The 13,965-nt window shown below is 35.1% G+C and overlaps 1 pseudogene; it reads left to right on the forward strand.

Moving 5' to 3' along the window:
* The window catches only part of LOC139843376 (2-alkenal reductase (NADP(+)-dependent)-like), a 66,227-nt pseudogene extending 53,372 nt beyond the window's left edge, over positions 1-12,855 (forward strand).
* Positions 12,856-13,965: the final 1,110 nt, after the last annotated feature.

Raw genomic sequence — 13,965 nt, forward strand, 5'->3', positions numbered from 1 at the left:
ACAACTAATTCGTATTGAGTGAATATCTTTAGTCATCTTTTCCATTCGTCTCTCAACAGCATCTATCTTTGCGGAAATGGAATCAAAGTCATGGCTAGAATCGGCTCTAGCAGCTTTAGATGATCTAACGATATCTTTTTCTTGATGCCACTCATGTGAGTGGGAAGCAGTGTTATCAATAATTTTGTAAGCTTCAGTTGCAGTTTTCTTCATAATGGAACCACCAGCTGCTATATCGATGTCTTTTCTTGTAGTAATGTCGCATCCTTGATAGAATATTTGTACTATTTGATAAGTATCTAAACCATGTTGCGGACAGCCTCTCAACAACTTTCCAAATCTTGTCCACGTCTCATATAGAGTTTCGTTTGGCTTCTGTGTGAACGTAACAATTTCTCCTTGAAGTCTTACGGCTTTAGATGCCGGAAAGAATTGTTTAAGAAATTTTTCAACTAAGACATTCCATGTATCAATCGCCCCTTCAGGTAACGATTCTAACCAATCTTTGGCTTCTCCCTTTAAAGTCCAGGGAAATAACATGAGATATATCTGTTCATCCTCCACTTCTCTTATTTTGAATAAAGTACAGATCCTATTAAAGGTTCGAAGATGTTCGTTTGGATCTTCCTTCGGCGCACCACTAAATTGGCATTGATTAGTTACGATGTGTAGGATTTGTCCTTTGATTTCATAATCTGGCGCATTAATGTCTGGTTGAGTAATTGCGTGACCTTGGCCAGTGCGTTTAGCTCTCATTCGGTCTTCCATACTTAGAGGTTCCAGATTTTCCATGATTGAATTTGTTGAATCTGAATCACTAAAGGATTCTGACTTAATGGTTTCTTCCTCGACAATTTCTGGATGAGTGATTTGTGGTTCAGGAGGAATGATTAGTGGTTCAGGATCTCTGAATTGTCCCTGAATATCCTCCGAATTCTCAATTGTAAGGTCGGGTTCAAAAAATGGATTATCGAAAATTTGAATTGGAGTACTTGGTCGACTAGATGACGATTCTAAAGAAAAATCAACGGCGACAATATTAGCTAGATGTCTTGATCGAGTTACAGGTGGTGAACATATAAAAGGTGGTGAACGTTTTGCTCGGTGCATTCACTGAATATCCTATTAGTTATAAAAGATAAAAATTATATAAGTTATCAAATTAATAGACTTTTCTGATTTTACCCTCGTTTCGAATAGCCAATAGATGCAGAAGGTAGCCAGGACCCTTTAAATCGGAAGCCCACAACTCGCCACTAACAAATCCAACTATTACTACGAACCAGAAAATTTTGGATGTCTATGAATTTAACCACTTAAAATAATTTTTCGTTTTAAAATTTTAGAGATGAAATAGAAAATTCTATGTCCTAAAAACTAGATCGTCGAGAAATAAGAAAGAAAAAGAGCGCGTCAAAAAACGTCGAAAAATAAAAATAAGAAAATAAGCGTCAAAAAATAATAAAAAGAAAGTAAAGCGTCGAAACTTAAAAGTCTAAAAACTAAATATAAAAACTTATGTCTAAAGGTATTAAAGCTTAAAAGGAATTCTATATCCAAAACGGCAATAACTTAAAAAGTACTAAAATCTTAAATACTAAAACAATAAGTGACGTAGTAAAATTCTAAGGCGCCTAAATTTTAATCTAAAGAAAAAAGCACTTAAGGGATTTTACGGCAAAACCTAAAAATCTAGAAATAAAAGTAAACTACGGCAAATACTAAATTTAAAACTAAGTACGAACGAAAAATATACAATTACGAATTAAACTAATTAAAAAAATATAAAAATAAAAATAAAACTAAAGTTATAAAAATACAATTTTTATAAAAAAAAATTATTTTTATCTTATTTATTTTATAAAAGTACAATTTTTATATAATTGATAAAACTACATAAAACTTTAAAAATACAAAATAAAATAAACTAAACTTAATTATTAAATGACTAAACCCTAATTAGGGTTTTTTAATAATAATAATTAATAATACTCCCTAAACCATACCAGCTAATGATCGGACCTATCAGAGGATACCATGCGGTCACATGAGTTTTCTACACTCGAGCCATGCGATCGCATGGCTTGCAGTTTCAGTTTAAATGTAGGTCAAAAAATGCAGACTCAGTTTCTATTTTTTTCTTTCTTTTTTTACTTTAATTTTCTGTTTTTAAATTAAATAAAATATTTATATAAATTAAATAAAAACTTATATTTTTACAAACTAAAATAGAAATAGAAATATTTTATAATTTTATATATTGTGAACAACTCTTAAAAATATATATATATTGTTTTTCTTTTTATATTTTTGTATTTTTAATATTTTAAACGTATTTTAACAAAAAGAAATTAAAACTTAATAAAAATCTTTTTTTTTCTATATAGCGTTTCGCTTTCGGCGTTGTTTTTCCCCGACAGCGGCGCCAAAAATACTTAATGTGCGTAGAGTTGTATATGAAATAGTTATATATTTACTACGAAATACTATTAAATACGATACAATTTTACACAAGTTATTTATTTATTTATAGAGTGGATATACCTAAACCTTGCTACAACACTTATAGGCAGTGTACCTAATCGTACAGTAGTATAGTTTTTAGTAAGTCCTGTTCGTCCACAGGGAACTAGCCAAGTTTAACGCTATATTTTTAAAACTATATTTGTATAAATATATATATATATATATATATATATATATATATATGTATATATATAATATTATTATTATAAAAGGGAGTTTTTACCGTTTAATGACCGGTTTGTCGATTTTATGTCTTAAGTCGCAGTTAAAACCTAATGTAAAATATTAAAAATAAATATAACTTAATTTAAAGCGTAAAGTAAATGACGATAATTAAAGTACGATAAATAAAATTGCGATAATTAAAAAGTACGATAAATAAAATGACAGTAAATAAATGTGCGATAAAATATGAAATAAAAAAATTATGCTTATTTAAACTTCCGTAATCATGATGTTCGACATGTTAATTTTAATTTATTACCATGGGTTAATTGTCCTTTGTCCTGGAATGTTCGATATGTCCATACGGTTTTGTCCATAATAGTCCATCAGTCATAAATATAAAGTGCGAGAGTCATCGTCAAATTATCCTTATACCCGAAGTCAAATATTCCAACTAATTGGGGATTCGAACTGTAACAAAGTCTTGATACTTTGTTTAATGAATACACCAGGTTATCGACTGCGTATAATCCAGGGTTTTACTACTTTGTTAACAATTACACCAATTACCCTTGAATGTAATCCACCCCTGTTTCAACGAGTCCATTGACTATTAATCCATCCCCGTGTCCGGTAAAATGAACAATTATTGGTATTTATAGATATCCCGCCCACCGTATCCGATTAAGCGTATGTGGTTATTTATAGATACGTCAAATTATAAGGCTATATATTAAATTTACGAGGTATCATTTAGTTAATATAAAGCCCATTAATAGCCCATAGTCTAATTTCCACAAGTGTCGTTCTTTTGTCCAAACCCCAATTATGGTACAAAGCCCAATAACTCCGTCTTTAATATTTAGCCCAACATCACGATTACTTCGGTTTAAATAAGCATAATAATAACTTAGCTACGAGACATTAATTTAAAAAGGTTGAACATAACTTACAATGATTAATAATAGCGTAGCGTTACACGGACAGAATTTTGACTTACACACTTACAACATTCGCCACTATAACCTTATTATTAAACTTTAATATTAAAATTATAATTAAAATTAAAATGTAAATATCTTTGAGAGTAAGAGAGATTGAAATATTATGTAAAAATTCGGCCAGAATTCGTTGTATTTAAAGAATGTGGCATGCTACAGTAACTCATGCGGTCGCATGAGTTTTGTGCCTTCTGGCCATGTGATCGCATGGCCGTCATTTCCTGGTCACATACTTTTTGGCTCCTAGCTTGTCGACATATTTATTTAATATATATAATATATATATAATTTTATATAATTATATATATATTATATTATATTCATGTGCATAGCTGATTTGTAATTTTAGCTCCGTTGCGTCGCGCGTTGAGAGTTGACTCCGGTCCCGGTTCCGGATTTTCGAACTTCCTTGCGTACAATTTAATATCTTGTACTTTGTGTTTTGCGTCTTGTACTCTTGTAATTTTGAGATGTTTCTCATCAATAAATTGAACCACTGTGATTGCACTTTGTACTTTTTAGCTTTTTGGTCGTTTGCATCTTCAATTCGTCGAATCTGTCTTTTGTCTTCACCTTTTATTATTTAAAAGAATATCACTTGTAAATAGAACAATTGCAACCAAAAGCTTGTCTTTCTTGAGGGATAATGCTATGAAATATATGTTCGTTTTTAGCATAATCAACCGCCCACCATTTTGGTAGTTTGGTGATAAAGTCCATCGTTATTCTTTCCCACTTTCGTTGTGGGATTTCGGGTTGTTGAAGTAATCCGGATGGTTTTTGATGTCTGGCTTTGACTTTGGAGCAACTTAGGCACTTTCCCACATAAGTAGCAACGTCCCTTTTAATGTTCGACCACCAATATTGTTTTTTAAGATCGTGGTACATCTTGCCAGCCCCTGGATGAATCGAATACCTTGACTTATCGGAGTCCGGTCTCCTTAACTTCGAATCGTGAGGCGAGAACGTTCAAGCGTTCGAGAGAGATGTTTTCATCCTTGAGAGCCTCATCCTGGGCTACACGAATTTGATTATTGAGATTGGGGTGGATGGTGATGTTTAAAGCTCGGACACGAAGAGGCACCATTCTTTCCTTTCGACTAAGGCATCAGCTACATTTGCCTTCCCGGGATGGTAACGAAGCTCACAATCGTAATCATTCAAAGTTTCAATCCACCGTCATTGTCTCATGTTTAGTTGCTTTTGATCGAAGATGTGTTGGAGGCTTTTGTGGTCGATGAAGATGGTACTTTTGGTCCCATAAAGATAGTGTCTCCACATTTTTAGTGCAAAGACAACGACTCTGAGTTCGAGATCATGTGTCGTGTAGTTCTGTTCATGGATTTTCAATTGTTGGGAAGCATAAGCAATAACCTTCTTTCGTTGCATCAATACGCACCCAAAACCATGTTTCGAGGCATCGCAATATACAACAAAATCATCATTGCCTTCGGGAAGTGACAAGATAGGGGCGGTGTTTAACTTTTTCTTCAAGATTTGAAACGCGAATTCTTGCTCGGTTGACCAAATGAATTTCCTTCCCTTGTGAGTTAACGCGGTTAGAGGACGTGCAACCAAAGAGAAATTTTTGATGAACCTACGATAATACCCGGCGTGGCTTAAGAATTGTCGAATGTGAGTAGGAGTAGTAGGGGTTTCCCATTTGCTAATGGCTTCAATTTTTGTGGGATCGACCTTAATACCTTGGTCGCTTACATCATGACCAAGAAATTGAACTTCCTTCAACCAAAATTCACACTTGGAGAATTTGGCATAGAGTCGTTCTTGTCGCAAGAGTTCAAGCACGAGTCGAAGGTGTTGTTTGTGTTCTTCTTTGATTTTAGAGTAGACCAAGATATCATCGATGAATACAATAACGAACTTGTCGAGATACGTTGCACACGCAGTTCATAAGATCCATGAACACCGTCGGTGCATTAGTTAGACCAAATGGCATGACAAGGAATTGGTAACTACCATAGCAAGTCCGGAAAGCGGTTTTGGAGACAACTTCCCCCTTAACCCTTAGCTGATGATAACCCGAGCGAAGATCGATTTTTGAATATACACAAGATCCTTGTAGTTGATCAAAGAGGTCGTCGATGCGTGGAAGAGGATATCGGTTCTTAACCGTCAATTTGTTTAATTCACGATAGTCGATGCACATCCGTAGGGATCCATCTTTCTTTTTAACGAATAAAATGGGTGCGCCCCATGGTGAATGGCTAGGTTGGATAAAACCACGGTCAAGTAGTTCTTGAATTTGACTTTGCAATTCTTGCATTTCGGAGGGAGCAAGTATATACGGTGCACGTGCTGGTGCGGCTTCCGGAATAAGATCGATTTGGAATTCTACCAGTCGATGAGGTGGAAGACCCAGCAATTCTTCTGGAAATACATCGGAAAATTCACTAACAATTGGCACATCATCGATATGATTCTCATCGGTCTCGACTTTCTTAACGTGGGCTAGAATCTCGAAACAACCTTTACGAAGGTATTTTTCAACTTTGAGGCACGAGACGAGGTTGAGTCCGGTGCAACTCTTATCGCCATAGACAATCAAGGGTTCACCATTCTCGATAGGAATTTGAATCGTTTTAAGATCACAAAGGATGTGAGATTTCATTTTGGCTAACCAATCCATACCAATTATTACATCAAAACTCCCTAATTCTATAGGTATCAAGTCAATTTCAAACTCTTTACCCATTAAGTTTAACGTACACCCCCGATAAAATTTGTCGGCACTCAATAGTTTCCCGTTGGCCACTTCAATGGTATAAGTAGTATCTAGTGGGAGTGGTGGAGTGCTAAAATAATGAGTCAAAGTCTTGAATACAAAACTCTTATCGGCACCCGAATCGAATAAGCAAGAGGCGTAAGAATTGTTGAGAAGAAACGTACCCGTGACTAGTTCATTGTCATCTCAGGCTTCCTCGGTGTTAATGTTGAAAGCTCGGCCGCGTGCATTGGGGTTAGCTTTCTTCTTTGGGCATGCATTTCTAAAATGACCTTGTTGGCCACATCCGTAACAAGTGACCGTCTTTGGTGCATCGGGCCCCTTTCGAGCGACGGGGGCGGCGCTTCTACAATCGTTGGCCATATGACCACTTCCTTGGCACCGGTGGCAAATTAGCTTGCCACATTCACCAAAGGGATGCTTGTGGCATTTGTTGCAAAAAAGGTTTAGCTCCGGCATAACTTTTCTTGCCATCGGAGGTGAAAGGCTTTTTGGTGAAGTTGTTGTTGTTGTAGTTGCTTGATTGAGTAGCTTCCCATTTTCTTTTGTTTCCACCCGACTTATCCTCAGCTTTAGGTGCCGGCACTTCAATTTCGTCCATCATTTCTATCAATTGGCGGGCCATCTTTAAAGCTTCTTGTAGCTTGGCGGGTTTGGATAACATTACCCCGTGTTTGATGCTCTTAGGAAGGCCATCCATGTAAAGTTCAACTCGTAGAGGCTCGGGATTTACAAGGTTTGGACACATTAGAGCTTGCTCGGCAAACCGTTGATTATAAGCGTTGAGGTCGTTTCAGACCGCTTTCAAACTTCTTAGCTCGCTTTCAAGCCTTTGGGTCTCTTCGCGCGGAAAGTATTCGGTGATCATCTTTTCTTTTAAATCGGACCAAGAGAGAGCTTGAGCTTCATCGGTACCCACCGATTGTACATACGTATTCCACCATGTGAGAGCGATACCGGCGAAAGTGTAAGTGGAAAACTTGACCTTATCTTGGTCCCGGAAACCGCTTATGCTAAAAACGGCTTCCGTTTGCTCAAACCATCGAGTAAGAGCCACCGGTCCTCCGGTCCCATCGAAAGTATGAGGTTTGCACCCCATGAAAGCTTTGTAGGAGCATCCCTCGTTTGAGTTTCCGGCTCCATGATTGTTGTTGTTGTTGTGGTTGTTGTTATTGTTGTTGGAGGAGTGACCGGCCATGGCCGCATCTACGGCGGTGGCTATCATTCGTTGAAGAGCTTGTTCGGGAGTTTCATTGCGTGGAACTCGGCGAGGAGGCATTGTTTCTTCAAGACACAAGAATATCATTGATTAGTATTCTAAATAATACTAATCGTGATATGAAATAAAGATAGAGAGAAAATTTTCCTTGACCCGCCTTAAATTCTTTATGTCATAATGTCGGAACGTCCATATGAGTCACCGTAATATAATCCCGGCAAATATACTACCCTAATTCATATGTGCATTCGACATTTCCTCATAAGGTCAAGATGACGTGTCAATCAAATTAAACAACGTGAGATTAAGATGAAGTAAGAGTTAGATAAGAATAGAAGAGTTCAAGTATAAATGCACAAGTAGTCAAGCAAGTCCTACTTCAAGTCTATATGCCGGTTGTAGTCTAGACTCACTAATGTACCCTATGACTCGGGGTTGACACCAATGAACTCTAAATCCCTACAACTAACGCTCTGATACCATCTGTAGCGACCCGAAAAAATCGTCATTGACGGTGCCGTCTACTTAGGTCCCGTTACGTGGTCATAAGTCTTTAAAACAACGTTTGACCAAAGTATGTCGCATTCATTTCAAAAGTAAGGATGTTTCAAGGTTTACAAAGTAGTTCAACGACTAAACATGTTACAGCATTTTAAGTACAATTGAAACCTATGCGACACAATTTAAGTTAAGTCAAAAGACGCTCCATGTATGCATGTATACTCGACATCCAAGCAAGTATCAAAAAGAGTGCGGAAGCATGTAGCACATAGCGTCCTGAGAAAACATATAGAAAACTGTCAACGAAAACGTTGGTGAAATCATAGGTTTAGTAAGTGAGTATGTAAGTTGAACAACAAGATTTATAACGTTGAAATAATAGTAAACCATTCTAAAATTTGTTATCACGAGCACCCAATTATCAAGGCTTAACTAACGTTATCCCATACAGATAGTGTTAGAACCTATACTTATTCTCGAAAATATATTTCATCCGCATAACGGTAGTGAACCGTCCGAATGAGGGTTTTTCAAACCCATATGGCCATACAACATAAGTTTTCGCTTACACCCGGCAAGTGTAACTAATGATAATCGAATTGAGGCATTTTTGTTCTAACTCATACGTAGAATGTTTGTTTTCGTACTTGTGTTCACTTGTAAAACGAAACCTTTATGTTTTCTGATCCCAAATGTAAGTATAAAAGAGTAAAAGTGGGACTATGATCTCACCTTGAGTGCACGGGTAAATAGGTACTTCACAAAGTAAACGTGTGCAAGAACAAATGCTAGTCTTGACCTAAACAAATAGGTTATATCAATATCGGTAAACACGGTCAGTCAAAGTTGTTCAATTAGTCCTATGGCTCGTTACGACTTGATTAATATAGCATGTCAGTCAAATTGTCAAGTTTCATGCAAGATATAAGTATAAACGCAAGTTAGAACGATTGCATAAGAGTTTGGTTAAGTTTGACTAAAAGTCAAACTTGGTAAAAGTCAAAGTCAACAGGGTCGGGTCGGGTTTCCGACCATTACACATAAAAACGTAGTCATATATAAGCATGTTGGCAAAATTTCATGTTAAACGGAGTTACGAGTAAGCGGGAACGAAATTGTAAAAAATCAAAAATTGACTTTGGTCAGCGAAAATCTTGCGACAGCGAGCCCAAACCTCACAACCGCGAAGTGGCCTTTTTCAGCATCTGGTGACCGCGAGCCCAAACTTCGAGATCACGAAGTACCTTTTTTCAGCAGCTGGTGGCTGCAAATTGTGATATGCACGAACCAAACTTCAAATAACCATAAATCATGAATCGTAAACATTTAGAACACGTATCTTATATCGTTGGAAAGGTAATTTAACAAAGAATACAACTAAACACATTTAATCAAACAAAAACATCATTTACAATAACCGAATTCCCGACGAATGATCATTTAACGCTCACCATTCAATGTTTCAAGCTCATAAATGCAAGTGATGATTCGGGAACTTAATACACACATATAATATGCCGTTTTGTAGGTAATTATGCATACAACACTACTAAACACTTACAAACAACATTGCAAAGCATTCAATGCATCAAAAGTTCATATTAAATCTATCAAACTCTAACCAAGAATCACAAAATCAATAATCATGTTAATGTAAGGTTTTCATGTCATCCAACATACCAAATCGAAGCTTATGAAGTTAGTAACACAATTAACACATGAACTTTAACATATAACAACATTTCATTAACCAAAATCAAGGATTAAACTAACCCATTTTTCATATTCAAGCTAGTTACATCAAAATGACAAGAACAAGCAAATAATTCACATAATCATGTTAGACTTGAGCCATAGACACTAATTAACACACTTTTAAGTTTTAAAGATCAAGAACAAGAAATTTAGTGTTTTTAGAAAGTTACCTAAACGAGATGAAGTTGGTATGGAATCGAAGAGGAATTTGCAAGGATTTCAAATATGTAATTTGTTTTGAAGAACGCTTGCTAGATCGGATTTGGATGATGAATTTGTGTTTGAGGGTTTGAGAGCATAAAGGTGGAAGTAGTGAAAAGTGGTGGATGAAATGAATGGAGGGGGGAGGAGTTTGACTAGTTGACCTAGTCATCTCTTTGGTCTCTTGGCAAGTTTAGTCCCTCAAGTTTAAAAGCGGATGCGTGAATTACCTAAACGAAATATTTTAAAAACGCGTCTTAACGGGTGATGTTATAATTAAATAACGGACTTTAAATTAAGAAGACGGAAAGTAAACGGAAAAAGGCTGGTCATTACATCAATAATCCCAACATCAACCTTTTGATCCAAGATACCTCATCTACACCAAGTGTAAAATTCAACCAGTATTGATGCATCATTTTTCTTGATCAAAGGAAACTCAATACATTCGTAATATGCTTTAAGGATTCTTATTGTGAAATAAACCATAATCCATGGTTGCTTTACAAGTATTATAAATACTTAAACCACATCACAATATATTATTCCAGACCTTGCTTGATCTTTTCAACACCATGCTATATAACATACATCAAACCACCAATTTCCAAAGCAAACCAGTGTTTGAAATAAATAAGCAACGTTTAATCCTCATTTCATATTAAAACATATTTGTTTCACTAACTAATACCGTCTTGATAGGCCATCAAGTAGTTTGTGAATCACCAATGAATAATGACTTTATAATCATTTTATTTGATGCTACAAAACACCCACTTCACAAGCATATATACAAACACATGGGAAATATATACATGCGCATATATGCATATGATAATAATCAACCGTTGTAATATTATTTTTTTTTCTTCAAAGGTTATGATTTCGATTAAACCATTGTGATCCTACCAACACCCGGTGTGAATATCAATGGAAGTAACCGAATTACAACGATTATGTTTAACGTACACTAATTGGATTACTTCCAAATCAATTTTATATTGTAATCCACAATTGTTAAACAACGAGAACAGAAAATGGCATGGAGTGTACACGTGAAGTTGCAGAATAATTTAATTTCCTTTTATTTATGCAACCCACTTTACAATCTTACATGCATACATGTATCCACATGTAAATATATATGATATTATTTGTACACACATGTAAAATATTCCACATACATGTATCCATCAAAGATATCCTGAAAATCGATCAGTCCAATAATCAAACCGTTTGACGATTCAGTAAAACAATGTCACAACCGATTATTGAATTTGCCGGTTACTTGATTTTGTTAACTCTCACAAAACATTAACCAATTTAATGCCGACAAAACTTATCATGGTTGTTGACGGACAAAACTTTGTGGATTAACACACAACATTCCCATGTAGACAGAAACATATGATTAACACAAAACGGTTAAAGTTACCGTCTTCAAACGATCATTTAATACATGAAATCATTAATATATTACGGAGTACTGTAATTCGTTTTCGTTTTAGAGATAGTGAAATAAATGAAACTTGCATAATCAATACAATCTTTTAATCGCATTCCATTTTAAAGATTCTCACACAAGTTTAAATTCATTTATTCATATTCTTTTTCATGCTTATCGGTTCAAGTTGAACGAATATAACATGCATATGGTCACATGTAATTTTAATATGCATCATGATTAAAGAAAAGATAAAAATTGTGTACTTGTAGGGTATATTATTTTACCGATGCGATGCACTTTTTGAATCTTCATCCACCAACTAGTTTCCTTCAAAAACAAATTGCGTACTCTACGTTGATCCAACCTTGAATGCCTTCATAATCAAATTCTCATATCACTTTCATAAAATTATTCCGTGAATATTATTCAACAACATATCCCTTGTCTTTTTCACGGTTCATCCAAGATTAATTCATACGAAAAATACTTTATAGATTTGTTAGAGATAAGGGTTAGAAATTGACTGCCGGATTCGTTCTTGAATCGTGTATTCACTTTCTCTATAAAGTATTTCGACCCTACGATTGCCTTGGTTGCATGAAATCTTTACAGGGATAAGACAAGAACGCAATCAGTGTTTTTGGCAACGAAATCACTGATCAAATTGTCAGAGAGTATGTGTGTGTTTTCTGTTTGTTGATATGAAAGCAAAAACATATTCCTATATTTATAGGAAGTGAAAATGTGAGAGTGAAAGTACGCAACCTTTCAACCAAAAGATGTAACCCTTCAACGAAAAGACGTAACTTTTCGTTCACACCTAATGGAAAATGGTGGAATTTTAAAGCTTTTCAATACCACAATTTCCATAACAGTATCAAGTGAACTCTTACGGCCGTGTACTCCACACTCTCCAAACCCGTTATAAGTATAACTTGAATACCTTTGCTTTCAAGTAAATCCCAATTAACTAAAATGATTGTTGATAACACTAAAATCACCAACAATGATCTCACAGTATAATGAGCAAGGGGAAGGAGTGTGTAACCTTTTTCATATAATAACAAAACGTTTGCGCATTCAAGGGTTTATCGTTAGCGACTACTATCACCTGTATCCAAAGTATATGGAAATGATTATACCCCTTATAAAGCAAGGGACTATAAGTTACATAGAAGACGTTGCAGAGGGACTCGAGAGTGTACCTGCAGCTTTGGTTGGGTTGTTTTCCGGCAAAAATGTAGGGAAACAAGTGGTGGTTGTGGCTCGCGAATGAGGATTGACAAAAATGCTTATATCTTTAAGGTTTTGTGTATGCGTATGTCAAATGGAGTTAAGCTTAATAATGAAGTGTCGTTAATGTTTTGTGACATGTGGTTTAATAAAGCTGATAGTAAATTGGTAGAGCAATAACGGGCTTAGGATTTGCATTTTGACTTTCATTGATGTCAGCATAAAATTCTTCATCTTATATTAAAACTTTCTTGTTTCAAACTTTTTTGAAGTGATACACTTGTAAACCATTTGTGTAACTTACTTTACCTAATAACTTGAACATGGACCGGTTGAAGTTGTTGAAAGAATGACCGTTTCTTGAGATATGTTACATTTGAAATAACATATATATTTGGATACTGAAGATGACATATGATACCATGATAGTCTACGCAACCAAAGTTTTGCACATAAATAACCAAAGACCTTTGACCTTAACAAGATACATAAGGATCCCCGTCATAGTCTCGCAACTAGACAACAAATTTAAATAACACTCTAGCTAGAAGGCTATCTAAAAGCGAGTCAAGCACAAAAAGAAAAAAGAAATAACAAACATGACCAAAACAAACAAGAACATACAATCTAAACTAAGAACAAACCCCCTACAATAAATAAAACAGGGACACAACAACATCTCTCTTTTTTTTTTTCGGCTAAGAAAAGTTATACTGTAACATCAATTAATAACCAAAGACCACGGTTTATTCTATTGGAACAAATCAGTTTCATTATTATATTTGAAGCAAAACGTTTACAACACTTAAGGTTTGTTTATATAAGGAAGTAGAGGAATATTCATTTGAGTCCATAAATTAAGTTGAGATTCAAGGGACCAATGAGGGCGCGACATGTGTCGCAAAAATCAAATGTGATTGGAAAAAAAAAAATTCAAAAAAATTTTTTCAAAAAAAAAAATTTTTTAATTTTTTTTCGAAATTTTTTTTTTAAAATTTTTTTTAAAAATTTTTTTAAAATTTTTTTTTTTACAATCACGTGTGATTTATCTGCACAATCACATGTGATTGAATTGTACAATCACATGTGATTGGATTTGCCATGCATAATCACATGTGATTGGGTTTACAATCACATGTGATTGACATGCATAATCACATATGATTTAAAAAAA

This window comes from Rutidosis leptorrhynchoides, chromosome 4, assembly GCF_046630445.1.
Source record: "Rutidosis leptorrhynchoides isolate AG116_Rl617_1_P2 chromosome 4, CSIRO_AGI_Rlap_v1, whole genome shotgun sequence".
Taxonomy (NCBI): Eukaryota; Viridiplantae; Streptophyta; class Magnoliopsida; order Asterales; family Asteraceae; genus Rutidosis; species Rutidosis leptorrhynchoides.